The sequence below is a fragment of the Amblyomma americanum genome, chromosome 6, assembly GCF_052857255.1.
Source record: "Amblyomma americanum isolate KBUSLIRL-KWMA chromosome 6, ASM5285725v1, whole genome shotgun sequence".
Lineage (NCBI taxonomy): Eukaryota > Metazoa > Arthropoda > Arachnida > Ixodida > Ixodidae > Amblyomma > Amblyomma americanum.
In genome coordinates, this window is record NC_135502.1 from 165,661,327 (window position 1) to 165,674,590 (window position 13,264).

Consider the following 13,264-nt stretch of genomic DNA (forward strand, 5'->3'; position numbering starts at 1 on the left):
GCGATTGTACCGCCAAGCTCGGACGTCGAGGGTCTAATAAATAGTTCAGGCATCTTGCATGAATCCCTCGACTGTTTTTGGCGGCTAAAGAATTCTTCTTTTACGCCGCGCATTAAAACTGAACTTTCTTTTCCTCGGTCATCTCGGGGTCGTCGCGGCATAATAGGCGCTTCATATCCTCGACGTAACCACGGACGGGCTCATTCGGAAGCGGGTCCTGGACTCAAGGAGTCGGTCGGCTCTTTCTCTCATCACGACACTGGTGAGTACTTTCAATAATTTTCTCTTGAATAGATCTCATGTCGTAAGGGACGACTCGTGGTTTTCGTACCCCGTGCGTGCGGAGCCATTCAATGAGAAAAATACGTGTTCAATTTTTGCCGCATCATCCCAATTGTTGAATGGCGCCACGCGCTCAAATTGGTCAAACTATTCTTCGGTGTCTTCGCCTAGGGATCCATTGAAAGTTGGCAGCACCCACGGGTGCTGCAGTATGATCGGTGTCGACATCTTCGGCGAGGTTGCGGTGCTCGTAGCAGCGTCTTTTAACTGTCTGGTGCGGTCCGGCAGAGTCCCGAACTCGGAATCCTCTCCCTGGAGACGTCGGCTGGCTCGCTGAGCTGCTGGCTCGTCTTCGGGTGCGAAGCGCTGAGGGCTGGCGTCACGACTTGAAAGGAGCGTCCGGAGCATGGAAGGCACCCCACACCCCCACCACATGTCACGTAGTGGTGACGGCGGTCAAAGGAGCGATGAAAACAGACAAAAGGTCTTATAAAAAAACTGTTTATTGGGCTAACTTGCGCCCACAGAGGACTGAATCACTAAGTGGCGGCGAAGCAACAATCTTGCTCGGCGGTCTTCGAACAGAACGCCCGCCACTGTCGGCCGTGCTCAATTTAAACCCGATAGCGAACTTTCGAGATAAAGCGTGCAAAGTTACTAGAACATTCCGGAACAACGTAGAATCAGGTCTGCCTGGCTGCGATCAATCGAGAAAAATCTAGTCGTGTCTTGCGTCACAAACAAAGCGATAAATTGGTGTGGCGGCAGATTTGAAGAACAAACGTACACTGCAAATATTCGCCGCAATATTAACAGCATTCACATAAGTGTGCATCTGGAAGGCGCACGGCCCCACAGAAGAATTCCATGGCTTGCACTGTAGTTTTTAACATACAAACAGTGACGAGGAATTGAGTACAGTCTTGGGCTTAGAAAACCACCTATCTTTTGTTAAATCATGTGTTGACTTTGTAGCAGCTGCAAGGAAATCTAGAAGAGTGCGGTGAGGGGCTAGTTGGTACGACAGTATGGAAGCAATGAATAACTGCGCAAAAAGGACGGGACAAGAGAGAAGAATCACTCGAGACAAGCGCACACTAACTGGTTTATTTCACCAACGCCTCCTTCCTTCGACAACAAAGCGCATGCTCACCAACCACAAAGACAAATGCCATAATCATCTCTTCAATCCAAAAAACTCCAACTCCTTGCGGTACAAGTGTATGGAAGCTTCGCTAACACATTTGTCAAGCCCTAATCTCGCGATTTCCAAGGCTTCAATACCTTCAAGTACATTTTTATTCTTCGCGCGTCCGATGGTCCTATTCCTGTCGAAACGTTGAGTGCAATCTTTGTCTTCATGCTTGCAGGTCTTACAATGCTTAGGCAGATGCTGCCCTCTAGAATCAGCTAAGGAGTTGGCATGCTCTAATAATCTAATGATTATTCAGCGGCCAGTTTTCTCGACGTACACGTTACCACAACTCAGCGCAATCTGATAAATTACTTTCGATCTGCACGGCACAAACTTCTTCCTGTGTTTGGTGCTACACTCAATCTTCTTTTGCCTATCTGGTATAACTAAATTGCACAAACACACGGCCTGAAGTGGGTCGCCGGTAAACTTGGCAGAGAGTTCCTTTTTTCAGCAGCGTGCAAGCTGTCGCGTTTTTGCGATTTAGTTATACCAGATAGGTATTAGAACATTGAGTGTGTTTGTGCACTGCAGATCTAATGCAATCTATCAGATTCCGCCGGGTTGTGGTAAGGTGTACGTCGGGCAAACTGGCCGCTGCATCAACATTAGATTCTTATAGCATGACAATTCCTTAGCTGATTCTAGAGGGCAGCATCTGATTAAGCATTGTAAGACCTGCAAGCATGACGAAAAAGATTGCACTCCACTTTTCGGCAGGACTCAGACTATCGGACGCGTGAGGGATAAAAATGAATTTGAAGGCATTGAAGCCTTGCAAATCCCGAGATTTGGTCCTGTAAAATGTATTAGCGAGGCTTCCATACGCCTGTACCTCAAGGAGGTGGAGTTTCTGGGATTGGCGAGGTGATTATGGCTTTTGTCTTTGTGGTTGGCGCGCATGCGCTTTGGTAACGAAGGAAGCAGGCGTTGGTGTAATAAACCAGTTGTCAGTCTGCGCTTGTCTCGTGTGATTCTTCTCTCTTGTCCCGTACTTTTTGCGCAGTTATCCATTTTTTCCACAACTACAAGCAAAACCTTCCATGCTGTATTTCTAACTGAAACAATCTTACAACCACAACAGATTACCAGAAAGGCTGAACTTTAAGTACTTAATTTCCTCCAGTGCTCTCCTGATATTTTCTGCCGGTAATTTACAGGTCTCGAATTTTCTAGACACACCGAAGCATGAACAAATACCACACCAAGGAGCTATAATATCCAGATTTCTCCACATACATGCCTTCATACCATCAGTTACACATTTTTCATCTAAGCCATCAAAAGCTTTCTGGGGTGCAGGGCAGAAGTTCGAGACATTTGGTTATGTACTACTCCCCAATTCAGAATGTCACTCCAAAAACTCAAAGCAGCTAAATTTTCAACAGATGCTGCAAGTCGGCAGAAAAGCCATTCACAAGTTGGCACAACTATCATTCAGAAAACTGGCCTATATGTATAATTGACAAAAATCAGTTAAGCTCAGCAACACTCAAGAAAACAACAAAAAAACAGCTGAGTAGGGGCAGACAGTTCAATGGAGGTGAAATGCAAAAACGCTCATCATGTAGTGTCAGTGCATTGTGAAGAAAATTATATGATCAAGCTTAATTCACAGCCATTCAAAACAAGGCTTCTCATAGCCGGTAGAGGAGAAATGCGAATGTGCTCGTCATGTAGGATCAGTGAATGGTAAAGAACGTCATATGTTCAAATTTATTTCATAGCTGTCCTAAATGTCTCTTCTCATAGCCCACTGTGACTTCAGGACTTTACACCGCTGATAATAAATGTTCAGAAAGGATGAAAGATAATGCAAGATGCTATGCATGATTTAGACCTAGCATACCACAGCAAGCAGCCTTTGATTAAAAGGGACAGTGCTACATGACTAATAGCTGAAAATACTTGAAATCATGCCCTCATACCTCCGCAATTAATGATGTGCTCTAGGCTGTATAATTACATAAGATAGCATTGACCAACGACCATTTGTCTGGATCCTCAAACCAGAACAAACATATATAATATTGACACCGCCAATTCATCGTCGTCGTTCTACTAGAACCACGAGAGCGCGGAATGCGCGCGCGAGCTGGCCTTAAAAAAAGAAGCTGAAGTGTCTGGCTGCGAATGCTCCGCTTTTGGGACTGCTACTGACGTCCGCTGCAGTCACCTACTCCAACCGAGCTGTACCACCCGTGACATCTGGTGGAGGGCGCTGGGTAACGCATTCCATGTCTCGGACTCCCCCAGCAAGCAGGGATTCAAGTGCTCGAGGGTCATCTGCCATTGAGGTGACGCCTGTACACCACGACAGCCGCCGGCTCCAAGGCCTTCAACCCGAGTTTGGGCTTCTAGAGTCTCGCTCAACCCAAGCGGTTCGTTCAGCGCCATCGTCGACGACCGTCCAGCCCGAAATAGGCATGCAGACGACGATTAGTTCACCTTCTGTTGTGCTGCAGCAGCCTCGGGAGCCACCGATCTTCCAAGGTTCTCCAGGCGAAGACCCGGAAGACTGGCTGGAGAAATTTGAACGCGTGGCCCGGTACAACAGATGGGCGGAAGACTCCAAGCTTCAACACGTGTTCTTTTCGCTGGAGGGCGCAGCTCGTACGTGGTTCGAGAACCGGGAGTCGTCCATAACGACGTGGAACGTATTTAAAGACCAGTTCCTGAAGGATTTCACCACGGTGATTCGAAGAGAACGGGCCGATCTGCTCCTTCAGTCCCGAACCCAGCTACCAAATGAAAACATACTGGTATACTTCGAAGAGATGGCAAAGTTATTTCGTCGAGCTGACCCAGACATGACAGAGCAGAAGAAACTCCGGTACCTTATGCGAGGTGTCAAGGAGCAAATCTTTGCCGGACTGGTTCGCAATCCACCGAGCACGGTCGCAGTTTCTGTCGGAGGCAACCACCATGGAAAAGACACTCGATATGCGGTTGCGGCAATACGAGCGTCAACCTTTGGCCATGACTGCGGCAACCACGGACATCAGTAACACCCACATGCTTCGCGAAACCGTACGAGCTATCGTTCGCGAGGAGCTCCAGAAGCTGTTCCCGGCTACGCCGCCTGCGCCAACGGTTACTGCTCTATCCGAGGTTATTCGGGAAGAGGTGCAACAGGCGCTTACAACACCAGCTCCCTTTCAGCCGTCCACAGCCCCACCGCAAATGACATACGCCGCTGTTGCTCGTCGCGCACAACCGCCGCCGACTCGTCTTCAGGAAACCCCGGCCTCTTTTCGGCCGCCACCACCTGCTCGTCCTGCTCCATCGTATCCCCGTAAAAGTGACATCTGGCGCACTCCCAACTACCGTCCACTCTGCTATCACTGCGGTGAGCCGGGCCACCTGTACCGCAACGTCAGGTATCGTCAGATGGGCCTGCCGGGGTTCCCTGCAGATGCACCACGTCCGCAGCCTGGGCAGCGACCCAGAGAAATCAACGATTATCTGGCCGAATCTGCCGGTGGGACCCGCAGGTCGCCATCCCCACGTCGTCGGTCTTACGGTGACTTTCCTCGGGGAAGGTCGCCAAGCCCCTGCCAGGAAAACTAAAAGCAGCAACCTTTGAGGGGGAGGTTGCTCACCGACGAAATGTAACAGACCCTCCTACGCCGCAACTAGGTGGCCACCCGATGCCACGACCGAATGCCGTCCAACACCGTGAAACGCCTACTCAACGGGAATGCCACCTGACGTATCGAAATGAACCCGCGCCGCACCGCAGCCGTGACCGAACACCGCGCCGTACCGCTCACACGCCGTCTACGACAGCAAACCTGAGCATTTCCCTCGACGGAACAGACGTCACTGCACTCGTCGACACAGGGGCGGATTACTCTATCCTCAGTGGAAATTTCGCCGCCACTTTGAAAAAGGTCACCACTCCGTGGATGGGCCCACAGATTCGTACAGCCGGGGGTCACTTAGTTACACCGACCGGGACTTGCACATCAAGAGTAGCAGTTCAAGGCGCAACCTACCTGGCAACGTTCGTTATACTCGAACATTGTTCACGTGACGTCATTCTCGGGATGGATTTCTTGACCGAGAATGGAGCGGTCATCGACCTCCAGTCAAAGGCCGTGTGTTTCTCCACAGAGAACGCAATACACAGAGATCCAGACCATCCGACCGCACTTTGCATCCTGGATGACCACGTCACCATCCCACCTCGTTCGAGTATTATGGTTTCTGTCGGCGCCAAGACTGTGCGGAATTTCGAAGGCGTCGCGGAAGGCAACCAGATCTTGCTTTTTGCAAGGAGCCTTGCTGTCGCCAGAGGAGTCGTTAATCTCGTCGACGGAGAAACAGAAGTGCTGATAACCAATTTCGGTGGTGCACACCAACATCTGAACGTGGGAACCGTTGTGGCTCACGTTGATGCCATCGCCCATGTCAGCAGCACACCCAGTATTTCCACAATGTCGTTGTCGCAAGAGCAGAGCCCAGTCACTGGTTTCACGTTCGACGTCAATCCAGCACTCTTCCCGACGCAGCAACAACAAGTTAAAGATCTTCTGCGCTACGGCGACATCTTCTCGGTATCATCGCGTGTTGGACGAACTCACCTAGCGAAGCATCGCATTATTACGGACGATAACGTGCACCCTCTCCGACAGTCCCCCTACCGAGTGTCTCCCGCTGAACGCGACGCTATTGGCCGCCAAGTCAAGGAAATGCTCCGCGACGACGTAATTCGTCCTTCCCGGAGTCCCTGGGCAGCGCCAGTCGTCCTTGTGAAGAAGAAAGACGGAACATTGCGGTTCTGTGTAGACTACCGTCGCTTAAACAAAATCACCAAAAAGGATGTCTATCCTCTCCCCCGGATCGACGACACTCTGGATCGCCTTTGTAGCGCTAAATACTTTTCTTCGATGGACCTCAAGTCAGGTTACTGGCAAATTGAGGTCGATGAGCGGAACCGTGAAAAAACAGCTTTTATTACTCCAGATGGCCTGTATGAATTTACGGCCATGCCCTTTGGACTGTGCTCTGCACCGGCAACTTTCCAACGCCTCATGGATACCGTCCTTGCCGATTTAAAATGGCAGACGTGTCTCGTTTATCTTGACGATGTTGTCGTCTTCGCCCGACTTTCCAGGAGCATCTTCACCGCCTCGAATTGGTCCTACAAGCAATAAGGTCTTCTGGACTCACGCTCAAAAATGAGAAATGCCACTTTGCGTATACAGAACTGAAGTTCTTAGGGCACGTTGTGAATCAAGCCGGTGTTCAGCCTGATCCTGAAAAAACAACAGCTATTGCACATTTTCCGCCGCCGCAAGACCTGAAAGCTGTCCGCCGTTTTCTTAGATTGTGCGCGTATTACCGTCGCTTCGTGAAAGATTTTGCTCGCATTGTCGAGCCGCTGATGCGCCTAACAAGGTCGGACACACCTTTCACATGGGAAGCAGCGCAAGAAAATGCATTCCGCAGCCTTCAAAGTTTCCTGCAGGCGCCTCCCGTTCTGGCTCACTTCGACGTCAACGCCGACACGGAGCTCCATACTGATGCCAGCAACATCGGCTTAGGTGCTGTCCTGGTCCAGATCCAAGCAGGTCAAGAACGGGTCATCGCTTACGCAAGTCGATGTTTGTCACCAGCCGAATCAAACTATTCCGCTACCGAGAAAGAATGCCTTGCCATTGTATGGGCCACTTCGAAATTCCGACCGTACCTTTACGGCAAAAATTTTAAGGTGGTGACCGATCATCATGCCTTATGCTGGCTCGCAAGCCTTAAAGACCCGTCCGCTCGCCTCGTCCGATGGAGTCTGCGGCTCCAGGAATACGACATGACTGTCGTGTACAAATCCGGGCGCAAGCACTCTGACGCCGATTGTCTGTCCCGCGCCCCAGTAGATCCTTCTACCGACGCCTGTAATGATGACGACATCTTACTGACTGCTCTCAGCGCCTCCTGCCTCGCTGACCAACAATGCGCCGACCTCGAACTTCGAGACGTAATAGAATTTCTCAACGGCAGCAACACGACCGCCCCACGCGCTTTCAGGCGCGTGTTGCCATCTTTATGCATCCGCAATGGTCTTCTGGTCAAGAAAAATTTCGCTCCAAACAATACGCAATACCTAATCGTCGTACCGCCTAGCCTGCGCAATGAAATCCTCCAAGCCTCCCATGACGAACTCACTTCTGGACATTTGGGCATAGCCCGTACGCTAGCCCGAATCCAAGAGAATTACTACTGGCCTCGTCTCCGTGCTGATGTCACTCACTACGTCAGAACGTGCCGAGCCTGTCAGCGTCGCAAGGTACCGTCAACCAAACAAGCTGGGTTCTTGATGCCCATTAGACCACCCACAAGGCCCTTCCAACGAATAGGAATGGACATGCTGGGTCCGTTCCCACGTTCGAACTCTGGCAACAAATGGATAATTGTCGCGACGGACTACCTTACCCGCTATGCAGAAACGTCAGCTCTACCCAGCGGCACCGCTTTAGAAGTCGCTAAGTTCTTCGTGCATCAGATCGTACTCCGCCATGGGGCACCTGAAGTGCTGATCACTGACAGAGGCCCTGCGTTCATGGCTGAGCTGCTGCAGGAGATCTTGGTTTACAGTCATACCGACCACCGCCGAACAACGTCGTACCACCCTCAAACGAACGGGTTGACTGAAATACTGAACCGAACTCTTTCTGACATGATTTCCATGTACGTCGATATTGAACACAAAACGTGGGACGAAGTGCTTCCTTATGTCACCTTCGCCTACAATACGGCCATGCAAGAAACAACGCAGATGTCTCCATTCCAACTCGAGTAATGACACCGCCAATTCATCGTCGTCGTTCTACTAGAACCACGAGAGCGCGGAATGCGCGCGCGAGCTGGCCTTAAAAAAAGAAGCTGAAGTGTCTGGCTGCGAATGCTCCGCTTTTGGGACTGCTACTGACGTCCGCTGCAGTCACCTACTCCAACCGAGCTGTACCACCCGTGACAATATTACATATTGACATCGAAAACAGTACTTCACACACCGACTAGCCAGGTATAACATGGTACATTTTATGGCAGATAAGCAGCGGTCGTTATAACGCATCAAACACAGGGCTGGTAAGACCTCAGTGTTATGCAGGCAGACTAGTTTTTTAAAAAGACTTTCAAATTCCTGATGACATTTACTTCTTTCTTTAGGCCGCTGCGGTGCCCAAGTGCCTCTGGGGCTCGGCATCTGACTTAAAAGAGACTGGTTCGATCCAAGACATGGTCGCTGCATTTTTGTTGGAGGCGAAATGCTAGAGGCCCCTGTACTGCAAGATGTCAGTGCACATTAAGAACATCAGGTTGTCGATATTATCTGAAGCCCTCCACCACGGCATCTTTCAGAGCCTGACTAGCTTTAGGGCATTAAATCCTTCAAATCATAATACCCGCAAAGGGCCGTCTGCAGCTTGCAGGAGTTGGTGAGTGGCGACACCACGGGTTCCCGAGCATTCGCAGGGACATAACCGCAATGGGATGATGGTGAACAGTGCATCACGACGGACCCGAGCACCCGCGCTTAGCCTTGCGTGGCATCGCCGTGTCAGGGGAAATGGGGCCTGGTGGTTGAGCCGACGCCGAGCGTTTGGGCCTTTAAGGCCCCTCGGCGAAAGCAATACATTACTTTTGCCCTAGCTTCCTGTAAACGGCACCGCCGGCCTCACCCGACCGGTGGAAATCGGCTGTCGCCTTTTCCTATCCTCCCCTCCATTTTTCACTTTCCTATCTTGTTTCTCACAACTTTTCTGTCGCCTATTCACTTCTTAGTTTTACCTTTTTCCTGGCGTTGAGGGTTAACCTTGAGTGGCCAACCACCCTTAGTTGCGTTATATTTGGTTATAGCAGTGGTGTACAGCATGTGTAGGCAGAGTTTGTTTTCAAGTTCCTGTCACCTCCCCTAGTTGGGCTTCATAGTGGGTGGCTGGCACCATGGCCGAAAAACATTTTTTCCATGGCTGCCGCCTTACTTTCAAATGATCGCCCTCCGAAAAGGGGGCGGTCCGATGTAAACTATCAGTTCTTTAAGAAAAACGAAAACATCTTTCGCAAAATTCCACATCGTTCATAGTGAACAGAAAAAAAAACCAGCCAGACTCATATCTCCTTTCAGTCTCAAAACTTCTCACAGATTACTTACGTCCGAAGTACAAGGTGGCAAATATTGACTAGTGGAGACCTCCTACTAGAACTTGTAGACATCACTCAAATAAAAAAACTAGCAGACATTGAAACTTTCGGTGACATTCCTGTGAAATGCTGGAAGAGGAATTGCTGGAAGGACTGTCCAAAAAAAATGTAACCAGTGTGTATAGAATAAATATACGCAAAGAAAACAAAGAAATTCCAAAGAAACAATTGCTACTGAACTTTGCTTCCTGCACCCTGCCCGAATCAATCCAGGTAGGGTACACAAAAATCTCCGTCCGATCATATAGCCCTAAACCTAGACGCTACTCCAAGCGCCAAACGTTTGGCCACGGCTCCCAAAGCTGCTGCGGCCGCGATACATGCGCCAAACGTGCCTCCAATGATCCGAAGACTGCGATGCTGCACCACGCTGCGCAAACTGCGAAGGTGATCACGCCGCTTATTCAAGGTCGTGTCCTGCATGAAAAAAAAAATTATTACTATCAAGACCAAGGAAAATGTAATATTTAAAGAGGCAAGACAGCGTTAAGCAATGACTTGGAGCACATTTTCTTTCACCGCACATACAAACTTCGTCGATGTGGGGCATGGGCGCGACGCACCACAGCGGCCTTCGGGACCTGCCCAGCTCGTACCTAGTGAGGCTTAGGCAGGGCCATCCGCGCCCCTGGCATATGCAGCGAGAGCTGCTATGCCACCCCCATAAGCGGGCCCGCCGGCCTCGAAGTGGGCATCCCGCAAGGCTTCCCCGTTCGGGAGAAGTCCACCACCCCTCTGCCCGCGGGTTCCCCGCTAAACTCCAGCGCCTCTACTGAGGCAATGGATACTAGTGAGAGATCGCCTCTGATGCAACGGCGGCGGAGCTCTCTGGACCGAAAAGAAGAAAAGAAAAAAATCATGATAACAGGCCCTCAACAAGGAGGTACCTGAGGCTCTGAATACATCCCCATAAAAATTTATAATGGCGTTTCTTATCCACTGGAACTGCCGCGGAATTTTAAATAACTATACTGATGGAACAGATCCTTTACCTTCTCTGTCTCCGGTAGCACTGTGCCTTCTGAAGACCAATTTGGAACCTTTACACAAAAATATTTTCAAAAAGTATAGTCTTTCGCCGTGACCGTGAGCAGAAGAATAGGCTCTCTGGAGGCGTTGCTGTTGTAGTTAAGAGCGGTGTTGCAACCCGTGAAATCAAGCTCCAGACGAATTATGAAGCCATTGCAGTCCCCGTCCTTGGCTTTAAAACAATTACTATTACCGTATGCTCAGTATATCTTCAATTACTCCTCACAGTAACACTCCATGACCAAGAATCACTTTTTATTCGGGTACCAGGGCCATATCTCGTAGTTGTAGATTTTAAAGCGCACTCCCCGTTTTGGGGGAGTGAACAGACAGACATTAGGGGCCGTATAACAGAAGACTTTATTTTGTGCAATAATGTTTGCCTACTCAATACAGGCAAACCCACATATTGCTCTCCATCCACAGGAAAAATGAGTTGCATAGATTTGTCTCTTAGCTCTTTATCTGTTTTTACAGATTTTAAATGGGATGTTCTTGATAGCCCGTACGGAAGCGATCACCTTCCTGTTGTAATTAATACACAAACAAGTATAGAGGAACAGGCAAGCATCTTGGGTGAATATTTCTCAAACATTTCTAGTTATACCCGCCGCGGTTGCTTAGTGTTCATGGCGCTCGGCTGCTGGCCCGAAAGACGCGAGTTCGATCCCGGCCGCGGTGGACGAATTTCGATGGAGGCGAAATTCTGCAGGCCCGTGTACTGCGCGATGTCTGTGCACGCTAAAAAACCACAGGTGGTCGAAATTTCCGGAGCCGTTCACTACGGCATATCTCATAGCCTTAGTCGCTTTGGGACGTTAAAGACCCATAAACTGGACCATAAACTAACTAATTTCTAGTTCTTCACACTACACAGAAGAGTATAAACATGTAGCGGAGCATAGACTTCCAACAACTGGTTGCCCATACGATCTGCAGAATGGTTTAAGAACAATGCAAGAAATAAGCAAAGTTCTGTCGGCCGGAAAAAACACAGCACCTGGCTCTAATAATATACATTACGAAATGCTGGAACATCTTTCCCAACCGTCTGTGGAAGCACTTTTGAAATTTTTTAACCAAATATAGGTACTCGGAAAGCTACCGAAATCCTGGAAGAAACCAGTTATTGTACCATTCCTGAAGCCTGCAAAGCAACCAACATGCCCGAGTGGTTACAGGCCAATAGCCTCTACCAGCTGGCTTACGAAATTGCTCGAAAGTGTGCTCAATATAAGACTAACCTTTCTGCTTGAATCTCGCGAACTTATTGACATCCATCTGTGAGGTTTTAAGAAAGCACGCTCAACAACATACCATTTAGCTTGCCTAGAAAATACTGTCCGAGAAGCTTTTATACACAAACAGCACTGTCTTGCCGTCTACTTTGACCTCGAGAAAGCATACGACACCATCTGCAGGTTCGGCATCCTTGGTGACCTAGCAGAGCTTATCACCCTTGGCAGGATGTTGAACTGCCCGAATGACTTCCTTTCCGACCGCGCATATCAGGTATGGATAGGATCAACCCTGTCGAGGAGCTCCGTTCAAGAATACGGGGTTCCTCAGGGGTGTATTTTAAGCACGACATTGTTTATTATAAAAGTGAATTCTATAGCCAAAGTAATCCAGAAGTCCATTATGTATTCAGTGTATATTTACGATATGCAAATAGCCTGCACATCCTCAAACCTGGTATCATGCGAGAGGCAAATACAGTTGACGATGAATAAACTAGGGACATGGGCAGACGACAACGGTTTCCAGTATTCCACACAGAGAACAGTGGCCATTATTTTCTCGCTCAAACGAGGCCTACAAGCGACCCATTCATACACCTGAACAAAACACAGCTACCCGTAACAAATGAACACAAATTCCTAGGCGTGACCATTGAAAAAAAAACTCACTTTCCTGCCTCATATACATGCACTAAAAAAGAAAGCCTCCTGATCCCTTAACATACTCAAAGTGCGTTCATGAAAACATTGGGGTGCCGACAGGACATGTCTTAAAAATTTGCCGCTCTGTAGTACGCTCTAGCCTTCATTGTGGAAGTAAAGTGAGTTTGTCAGCGAGACGATCATACCTTAAACGACTGGATCCAGCTCGTAACTAATGTTTGCGTCTTTCCACTGGTGCATACAGGACATCACCCATAAGCAGTCTTTAGGTAGAAACCAACGAGCCATCACCTACAGACCGAAGAACCATGCTCACATGCTCGTACGTTTTAAAAACCGTTCCCTCCCCAAACACCTATTTTACCCCATAGTCACAAAGTGCCAATCACGAAGACTGTTTAACAACAAACCACAAGCTACTAGGCCACTCCTCCTGCGTTTCGAAGAGATGTGCCCAAACCTCGGTTTTCTGGACACAATATCTTCTATTGCTTGAAGACGATATCCACTGCCTCCATGTAAGAATTTTCCGGCACTCTGTGATATCACTCTTACGCAGTTCTGTAAAAAACAAACTCCACCACAACATATAGTACAGGAATTCCTTGCAGTCAAAGAAAAATACAGTAGTCCACCACAACATATA